Here is a 10173-nt window from a genome sequence, read left to right as displayed (position 1 = left end):
ACCACGTATACACCCTGCACACCCTTATTGACAAACAAATAAACCAAAACAAAAGCAAAGTCTTCTCATGCTTTGTTGATTTAAAAAACTTTGGACTCAATTTGGTGTCAGGGTCTGCTATACAAATTGATGGAAAGCAGTGTTGGAGGAAAAACATATGACATTATAAAATCAACACTGGGTGAAAAGGATCGATATCAAGGGATAACTTTACATGACATGTTTTGATATTCTAGAGAATACAGACCATTTCCAATGCATATTTTCAGTTTTGTGGATTTGCACCATATCCTGACAAATTCTGACTCCAGATGTGTCTTTTAGACATATATGATATTGGGATTACTCCGAATATCACACATGGACATTTCCTATGGCCGGATATGGACTCATTCAATATCCTGAGATATGAGACATCCTATGTTCTCTCTTCATGTTAACGAGTACTGACTGTATACATCGCATATCTGGGTTTTCTCAACACATTCAAGAAATGAAGCTATATTGATTCCAGATATGCTTCTCTTGGCTGAGGTCCATATCCAGATCTTGATATGCTTTTTGATATGCTGAAAATAAAGATGATTTCGGATGCATTTCTGAGTTTTCAGAACATACTCAATAATATGTCAAATATGAAATCCATATTTTTCTTTCAAACAAAAATCATTTTGGGATTCCCTCCGGATATCATACATTGTTTGGGTGGATATTGACTCATTAGATATCTTGAGATAGGCCTATGTTGACATCTTCTTTTCTCTATATGATGACAAATACTGACAGTAAGCCTACATAGTATATTTTCTCAGTACATACAATGCATATGTTCTTGACTGAGGTCCATATCAGGATTTTGATGTGCTTTTTGATATGCTAAATAAGGACCATTTCTGATGCTTATTTCCGTTTTGAAAAATATTTGACAAATATTCAATCAATATAATTATTTCAGACACTAGCTAAACTTTTTATATTCCATCTGCATTAAGGCATGCAAGCTAAAAGCACTGTTACTGGTAGCCTAGCAACAATAATTATACTTTCTGCTGTGGAATTCCAACTGTCATTTTTGAATTTGGGGCGCCACAAATTTGTTTTCAAACAGTTTGTGATCAAACTGACAACTGGAGAAACAAAGAAGTTAGAAGCTGTTCAGAAAATACCTCAAAGAAGTTAACACTAAAGTGAGTAGCTAACTGAATATGTTTTATTTATCTTGGTAACTAGAATCAAGAACATTTGCTAATTTGGCCAGTAGGGCTAGCTAGCTTGTTAGCTAGGCTTGATAGGGGGGTAAAAACTAACAGGTAACCGAGCTAACTAACAAATAACATTTCCTTCCCTTCAGGGATTTGTTTTATCCACTATCAAGCCTCAAGGTGACAGCAAACGTTTTAAAACGTTTGGCCATATTTTGTATTACTGGTTAATATAAGATGATTGGAGCTCTGGATTTGCTATGCTGCATTGTTTAAACAGAAATAGCAGAGATGTGCTTTAGATTAAATATGACAATGTTTGCTTTTCCGTTCCTTGTAGCCTACTACTGAGTATGGTGCTGTATGCTCAGATATGTAACCTTCATGCGAAGATGCATGATGAACAGGTAAAATAATTTGGCCGCTGAACATTGACCATAAGTCAGATTTAGTCAATTTTCAATCAGACATATAAGGATGAATATTACATATCATGTAAAGATATCTATTGAAATCATAACATTTAGGAAGAAATATCAATCCATAAATGATCAGGTAATGACTACAGATACAGTATGATACCTTTTTGAAAAGTATGTGGATTCGTTCATGCCTAACTATAAAGACTTAAATATGTCAGCATGTTGACACATGCCCTTTCCGGAGTTAAAATATTCTACAAATATGTAAGCAGTTGCAGGTACATCAGTGAGAAGGGATCTCACCCCAGATATCTCCCTGGAATCATACGGTAGCAGGGAGAGTTCTGAGGTCTGGATTGGATGCACGTAGAAACTGTCCCATTATGGAGAATATCCTAGCTCCATATATGAAATGAAGGACAAGCGTATCTGGAGCATGTATACTCCTTATATCCAATCAAATGTCAGATATCCAGATATATATAGATAAAGATATCCCCTGATACTGATCCTTTTCATCCAGTGCAATGTACACATACAACATGTGCTCAGTTAAAATTGTCAATACACACACATATTTATTTCGTCAGGGCCATGAGGTGAGACATGGATGGAGCTTGAGCACCACCCTCTTCAACATTTATATCAATTCATTGGTTAGGGCACTAGAACAGTCTGCAGCACCCGGCCTCACACTACTGGACCCGGAAATGTCTACTGTTTGCTGATGATCTGGTGCTTCTGTCCCAAACCAAGGAGGGCCTACAGCAGCACCTAGATCTTCTGCACAGATTTTGCCAGACTACAGAGAAGGCCAAGCTGGGGCCAAGCTTCCTGTCATCCAGGACCTACATAATAGGCAGTGTCAGAGGACAGCCACAAAAATTGTCAGAGACCCCAGTCACCCAAGTCATAGACTGTTTTCTCTGCTACTGCACGGCAAGCGGTACCGGAGCGGCAAGTCTAGGACCAAAAGGCTCCTTAACAGCTTCTACCTCCAAACCATAAGACTGTTAAACAATTAATAAAATGGCCACTGGAGTATTACATTGACCCCCCCCATCTGTTTTGTACACTGCTGCTAGTCACTGTTTATTATCTATGCGTAGTCACTTCACCCCCACCTACATGTACAAATGACCTCAACTAACCTGTACCCCCGCACACTGACTCGGTACCGGTACCCCCTGTATATAGTCTCGTTATTGTTATTTTATTGTGCTACTTTTTATAAAAAAATTACTTTCGTTTATTTGGTCAATACTTTCTTAACTCTTCTTGAACTGCACTGTTGGTTATGGGCTTGTAAGTAAGCATTTCACAGTAAGGTCTGACTTGTTGAATGTGACAAATAAAGTTTGATTTGACTTGGGCCCTGACAGTGAATTTCAGTAAGACAAAAAATAATGGTGTTACAAAAAGGTCCAGTTGCCAGGACAACAAATACAAATTCTATCTAGACACTGTTACCCTAGAGCACACAAAGAATTATACCTACCTCAGCCTAAATATCAACACCACAGGTGACTTCCACACGATTGTGAATGATCTAAGAGACAAGACAAGAAGGGCCGTCTATGCCATCCGAAGGAACATAAAACTCAACATCCCAGTTAGGATCTGGCTATGAATACTTAAATCAGTTCTAGAACCCATTACCCTCTATGGTTGTGAGGTCTGGGGTCCACTTACCAACCAAGAATTCCCAAAATGGGACAAACACCCGATTGAGACTGCATGCAAAAATATACTTTGCGTACAATGCAAAACCCCAAACAATGCTTGCAGAGCAGAATTAGGTCTATACACATTAGTTATCAAAATCCAGAAACAGCTGTTAAATTCTACAACCACCTAAAAGGAAGGGATGCCTACACATTCCACCACAAAGCCCTCACCTACAGAGAGATGAACCTAGATAAGAGTCCTCTCAGCCAGCTGGTTCTAGGGCTCTGTTCACAAACACAAACAGACCCCACAGAGCCCAACACAATTAGACCCGACCAAATTATGAGAAAGCAAAAAGATAACTATTTGACACACTGGAAAGAACCAACCAAAAATAGCAAATTGGAATGCTATCCGGCCTTAAACAGTACACAGTGGCTAAATATCTGACCACTGTGACTGACCCAAAATTGTAAAAATCCTTGACTATGGACAGACTCAGTGAGCATAGCCTTGCTATTGAGAGAGGTCGCCATAGACAGACCTGGCTCCCAAGAGAAGACAGGATATATGCCCACTGTTCACAAAATGTGGTGGAAACTGAGCTGCACTTCCTAACCTCCTGCCAAATGTATGACCACATTAGAGAAACATATTTCCCACAGATCACACAGACCCACAAAGAATTTGAAAACTAATCCAACATTGATAAACTCCCATATCTCTTAGACGAAATACCACAATGTGCAATCACAGCAGCAAGATATGTGGCCCGTTGCCATGAGTAAAGGGCAACCAGTGGAACACAAACAACATTGTAAATATCACCAATACTTATCTGTTTATTTATCTTCCCCCACTATTCATACTACAACTATTTGCACATTGCTAAAACACTGTACAGTACATAGTTGATAATATAACACTTGAAATGTCTTTATATCTCTGAAACCTTTTTGAGTGTAATGTTTACTGTTAATTTCCACATAAAATTATTGATAGTATTAAACTTATTTCACTTGCTTTGGCAATGTAAACATATGTTTCCCATACCAATGAAGCCCCTTTGAATTGAAAGAAAGAGAGACAGAGAGAGCGTGAGAGAAAGAGAAAGAAAGCGAGAAAGATATATATATATATATATATATATATATATATATATATAGAGAGAGAGAGAGAGAGAGAGAGAGAGAGAGAGATATGTTAACATATGTTTCCCATGCCAATAAGGCCTTGAATTGAATTGAGAGAGAGGGAGAGAGAGAGAGAGAGAGAGAGAGAGAGAGAGAGAGAGAGAGAGAGAGAGAGAGAGAGAGAGAGAGAAAGAGAGAGACACAATATGACATTTTAAATATCTTTATTCCTTTGGAACTTCTGCGAGTGTAATGTTTACTGTTAATTTATTTCACTTTTGTTTATTATCTACTTCACTTGCTTTGGCAATGTTAACATATGTTTCCCATGCCAATAAAGCCCTTAAATTGAAATTGAATTGAGAGAGAGAGCGAGAAAGAGAGAGAGGGCATTGGAATGTGTGATATTTAGTCAGGGGTGGGGTAGTGGCCTGGCGGTGATCCTCTAGCTATAGACAGACACCAGGCAGGCCCCATAGATAGACACATTATGAAGGGAGGGAAGGGAGAGAGTAAGGGGTTAGGACTGAGACATTTTTCACACAGAGAAAAATATACTTTCTTGCCATCAGTCCCATTGGTGTCATGATGTTCTATTAATGTCTATGTTGATATTCTTCCAACCGGTTTTTATAGAGTTTGGAGAATGTGAAATGCTGTTGTGAGAGACTGTGTTGGTCATATCCTGTTAGCCATATCCTCAATTGAAACTAAGAGTGTTGGGTGGAATCTGAGGTCCTCAACCTCTCAGTGTATAATAACAGTATTGAGTTGATATGTCTATGTCAAATATAACTTTAGAGATTAAACAGCTGGGTTACATTTTGTCTTTGATTACTAAAATAAGTTCAGAATTTGATTGACAGAGACCAAAATCATATCCCTTTTCTCATTAAGCTGAATGTTTGGAGAAAATAACATTAGTTTGGTAAGATGTGTAAATTGCACAAGAGAATGGATATATGTTTTAAAATTCTATTGTTATTGTAACAGATCTTGGTTTGTCCAACCAACAACACCCTCTGTGGATTTCTGTGACGCTTTCTCCGGTCAAGGAGTTAAATCAGTCGCCAATCTCAGCTTTGCCTCAGAGCAGAATAACGACACCTCGTTCCCCTTCGGTCCTCCTGAGAGAGGGAGAAGGAAGAGAGAGGGACAGATGAAGAATGTTGCAGCTGATAACCTCCACTCGGTAACCCCCTACCTCAAAATTCCCCCCAGCTCTCCCTTTCTGTCTCTTCCTCCCCCTTTTCTTCTCCCCCTCTCACTCTCTCCCCTGCTGTATTTGATGGGGGCCGTTGTGAATCCCTCAAAGTCTAGGCAGACGCAGGCGTTCAAGCGCTGTCTGTAATTGCCTCAGTCTAGACACTGTCTGGTATGGGGAGGAACAGACACACGCACACAGATAGAGGGAGGAGAGAGGAGGGAAGAGAGTGGTAGTGGGGGGTCTAAACTTCTTCCAATTAAGAAGTAAATAAGTAACTGAAAAGATGTGTTTTCCTGTAAAATCATATGGGACAAAACTAGTGTTAAGTATAGGGGTGTTGATCTGGACGAATTGTAGACCATCCGCTGTGTTTTGGCTTTTTCTTCACTAACAGTATATATGCTTTCCAGAGCATCACTATTAACCCAGCCCTCTGTCAACTATTAACACATTTCCCATGTCCCCTTGAGGACAAAGGCTATTTTAAGCTTAGGGGTTAAGTTTAGGGTTAGGGTTACAATTAGGTTTAGAATATGGGTCAGGGTAAGGGGTTAGTAGTTAGGGTTAGGGTTAGGATTTAGGTTTAGGTTTAGGTTTAAGGTTTGGGTTAGGGTTAAGGTTAAGGTTAGGTTTAGGGTAAGGGTTAGGGGTTAGGATTTTGAATGGAAATACGTTAGGTCCCCACAACGATAGAAGAACAAAATGTGTGTGTGTGTGTGTGTGTGTGTGTGTGTGTGTGTGTGTGTGTGTGTGTGTGTGTGTGTGTGTGTGTGTGTGTGTGTGTGTGTGTGTGTGTGTGTGTGTGTGTGTGTGTGTGCGTGTGTGTGTGTGTCAGGTGCAAAGCCATGACCCTTCACGTGCAGCTGTGTCTGTTTATGTGTGTGTGTTTGTGCCTGTGTCTGTGATGCTATGCTCTGCATGGCTCAGGCCTTTCTCTCAGCGGGAGGTTGAAGTGGAGGAAACTCAAATTGACATGAAAGGGATTCTGGTACAGCATTTATTCTCTCTTCAGATATCCTCTACATACCTTCCAGAAAAAACACTCTCCTCAGGAATAAAAATAACAAATTCACTCACTGTAGAGGGCAGAATTTGACAGTGCAAAAAACTACAACTTGAAAAGTTACCCTGCTGCCTTACATTTACAACTGAAGCCAACCCATTAGATCAGCTTTAAGAAACTAAAATAAACTATTAGCATACCATATTTACCATAGCTATAGCTGTCTTAGTATTTTCCGTGATTCCTTGGCCATTTAACAGTTACATCTCCAAGAACTCATTCCTTGTAGCATTCAGTTCCCAACAAAGGTATACGCTATGGATCCTCTCTAGGGACATTCAGTCACATCTTTGTGGAGAGATCATCTGAGAAAGTGCCTCGGGTGCTAGATGAACCACTCCCCTATCGACCCTTTGGCCTGGTTGTCTGGATATCCACCTCTCTATATACCTTGCCCTCTCTTTGAAACGCTTGTCTTGCAGGCCCTCAGATGGTAAACAAAAAGTGAGTTGTAGGACTATATGGACCTGCAAACAGCAGGACACGTAGGGCTGCCTGGTAGAATTCACATAGACCAAGCAAGATACATGGAAGGTAATCTTCTACCAAAAGTGTTAAATAGATTTCATTCTAGAAATCATTTTTTTATGACCTTGAGCGTAACAAGTAACAGCAGAGCTACAGTCTGGGGTTACTTTTCTAGCTTGACTACAGAATTTGCAAGCGAGTACAATATATTCTTTACCCTGACTATCATGTTTTATATTTTGGTGTAGAATTGTTTAGTGTGGGACAGTAATTCCATACACTTCATGTTTTATATTTTGCTGATCACTTTGTGGCTGCAGGCCTACAGTAAGCTATCCTTAACTAGGTAAATACCGGTTCAAAACGTAATTGGTTAGTTTGTGGTAGCCACTTTGCCTATCTGGCATGAATGCTAAATACACCAAATACATACTTGCATGAAGCAAAGATCATATTCATGTGGCAGAAATCCACGTGGGAAATTCTCTTCAGAGAAGATGAAGACCAAGATGAGTAGACAAGTTACAGATGAACCAACACTGTCTCCCTTCTAGAATAAATTACCCTAGTATATCAACTATACATATTCAGCCAGGTCACTTGTGATACAAGTCAGTATTCGACGTCCATCCATGTCTAAGGACGTCGGGAGATAACGTGGAAACAGTGAGTGCTGTTACCTTCAAGTAGGTTTGGGTTTTGCTAGGGCATTGGAGATGGTGGATGGCGAATGGATGTAAGCATCTGCCTCTGATTCCAATGGTTGAAAGTTTGAATCCAGCGATTGAGAGTTGTTTTTGAGATTTTGGTTTTAAGCCTATGCCAAATCTTAACCCTTACCTTAACCATTCAGAGTTAATGCCTAACCTTAAAATGTCAGCGGTAACGCCTAAACTTAAGTCTAACCTTAACAATTTGGAGTTAATGACTAAACTTAACCTTTAACACTTGGAAATTTGAAGTTTGCAACCACTTTGAAATTTGAAGTTTGCGAAACATGGATGAATGTCTAATTCTGATCTGAGACTGTGAGCGCTATTTAACATATTAAGTCAATTCTCTCTTACATGAAAATATATTTGTGAGTGCAGTTGGAGATGGAGGTCTACAGAAAATATACTGGAGGTCTAAAGGTCTATAAAAGGTAGAAATGTATCAAGGAGGACAGAAGAAGGTAAATGCCAATGAAGACTGTGTTGGTGTACGTTGTTGTGAGGGCCCTCCATGGAGAGATGGAGCGATGAAGGGAGCGTGGAATGGAAGGTTATATGGAAATCTAGCCCGCTACAGAGGTCAACCATTGAACCTTCTCTTCTTTCCCTATACTGGTCTTCACTAGCTTCCCTCTCTCTCTGCCTCTTTCTCCCTCCCTGCGTCCACATTCACTCAACCCAACCCAACATAGCTAGATAGGGAAAGATTTATTTTGCTGTGGATGTGTGTTTGTATATGAACCATAACAGAACCCCCCGTCCTCCACACACAAACACGCACACACACACACCCCTCCACCCGCCAAAAACCACCACCCTCCAACCAGCCCCCTTTCTCTCTATCTGCCTCAGCGCATTGCCCTAACACACATCAAACCGCCGCATTTCAAACAAACCTTTTCTGTCCCAGAGCTAGCCTCCCACAAAACCTTTTCATTTCACACAGACACACAGAGAGAGAGAGAGAGAGAGAGAGAGAGAGAGAGAGAGAGAGAGAGAGAGAGAGAGAGAGAGAGAGGGAGAAAAGACGGTAAAAAGAAACAAGGGATGGGGCATTGCAAGGGAGTGAGGGAGAGAGAGGGAGAGGGAAGGGGGGTTTAGACAGCATTGTAATGATGGAGCGCAACTCGATACTCTTGCATGCTGAATATTCCCCTGGAGGGCTTTTTCCATTACCCGAGCACAGCAGAATGGTGGAGTCGTTTAGTTGAGCCGAGCTCTTTCTCTTTCTCTCTCTCTTTCTCTCTCCCTGTCAATCCCCCTCCTTCCCAATGGCCCCCTCTCCCTCCCCTCTCTCTCAACCCTCACTCTTCCTTCTCTCTCTCTCTCGTTCTCTCTTCCCTTGCTCTGTGTTTTTCCATAGGCACATTGTGCAAATGTAACCTTTCGTGAGGCCCCTCCCTTCCAGGAAGTTGGCTGGCCCCTTTGCTGCCAGGAAATATGAAAAACTGGCAAGCTGCCAGTTTAATCTGCAAACAGAGAGAGAGAGAGAGAGAGTGAGAGAGAGAGAGAGAGAGAGGGAGAGAGAGAGAGAGAGAGAGAGAGAGGGAGGGAGAGAGGACGGGTGGAGGGAGAGAGGGAGGACGGGTGGAGGGAGAGAGGGAGGACTGAACGGAGGTGAGATGGAGGGGAAGGAATTGTTGCAGCCAGCAGGAAGAGAGAAAGAAGAGAGAGAAGGAAAAAAACAAGAGAGTAGAGAAAGAGAACGAGGAGAATTTAACTTGCAAAAAAGAACCACATCAACTACTGTATATAATTAATATGTGGATGTTCTCGTTGGCAACTGGCAGTCAACACACTACAATCACCTACAGCAGCGGGCACAGCATGCACTCAAATGCGCACAAACACACACACACACACACACACAGAACAGTATTTCTACTCTTGTCTCGGACACACCCTTTTCAACCATTTCTTCCTTGTAGCCTATTGTGTCTCACACACACAGACACACACACACACACAGACACACACAGACACACATACACACACACACAGACACACACACACACAGACACACACACACACACACACACACACACACACCATTGACACAGCACACACACTCCTGTTACTGCTGCTATGTTGGCTAGAGTGGCAACCATATCCCAGAGTCCTTTGTCAGATCAGGCAATAACTCCATTATACAACTGTCCACGTCACGCACTCACTACTACAACACAAACAACTCCTCGTCACCAGCATGTACACAGAGGCTTACTGTGTTACTGACCGTGTTGTTACGGTGGTAGAACATCGCTATATATCACCAATAACTGGTAAATACTATTGAT

The 10173-nt window shown here is 41.2% G+C and overlaps 1 long non-coding RNA gene across 1 annotated transcript; it reads left to right on the top strand.

Moving 5' to 3' along the window:
- Positions 1-1082: 1082 nt before the first annotated feature.
- LOC106570661 (uncharacterized) lies at positions 1083-2888 on the top strand. The gene is made up of 3 exons (XR_001320726.3): positions 1083-1187; positions 1543-1609; positions 2381-2888. It is a non-coding gene; the product is annotated as an uncharacterized LOC106570661 (long non-coding RNA).
- Positions 2889-10173: the final 7285 nt, after the last annotated feature.

The sequence above is a fragment of the Salmo salar genome, chromosome 01 (assembly GCF_965601325.2).
Source record: "Salmo salar chromosome 01, fSalSal1, whole genome shotgun sequence".
NCBI lineage: Eukaryota > Metazoa > Chordata > Actinopteri > Salmoniformes > Salmonidae > Salmo > Salmo salar.
The sequence above is the reverse complement of the archived record's forward strand: the minus strand, read 5'-3'. Positions and strand labels throughout refer to the sequence as shown.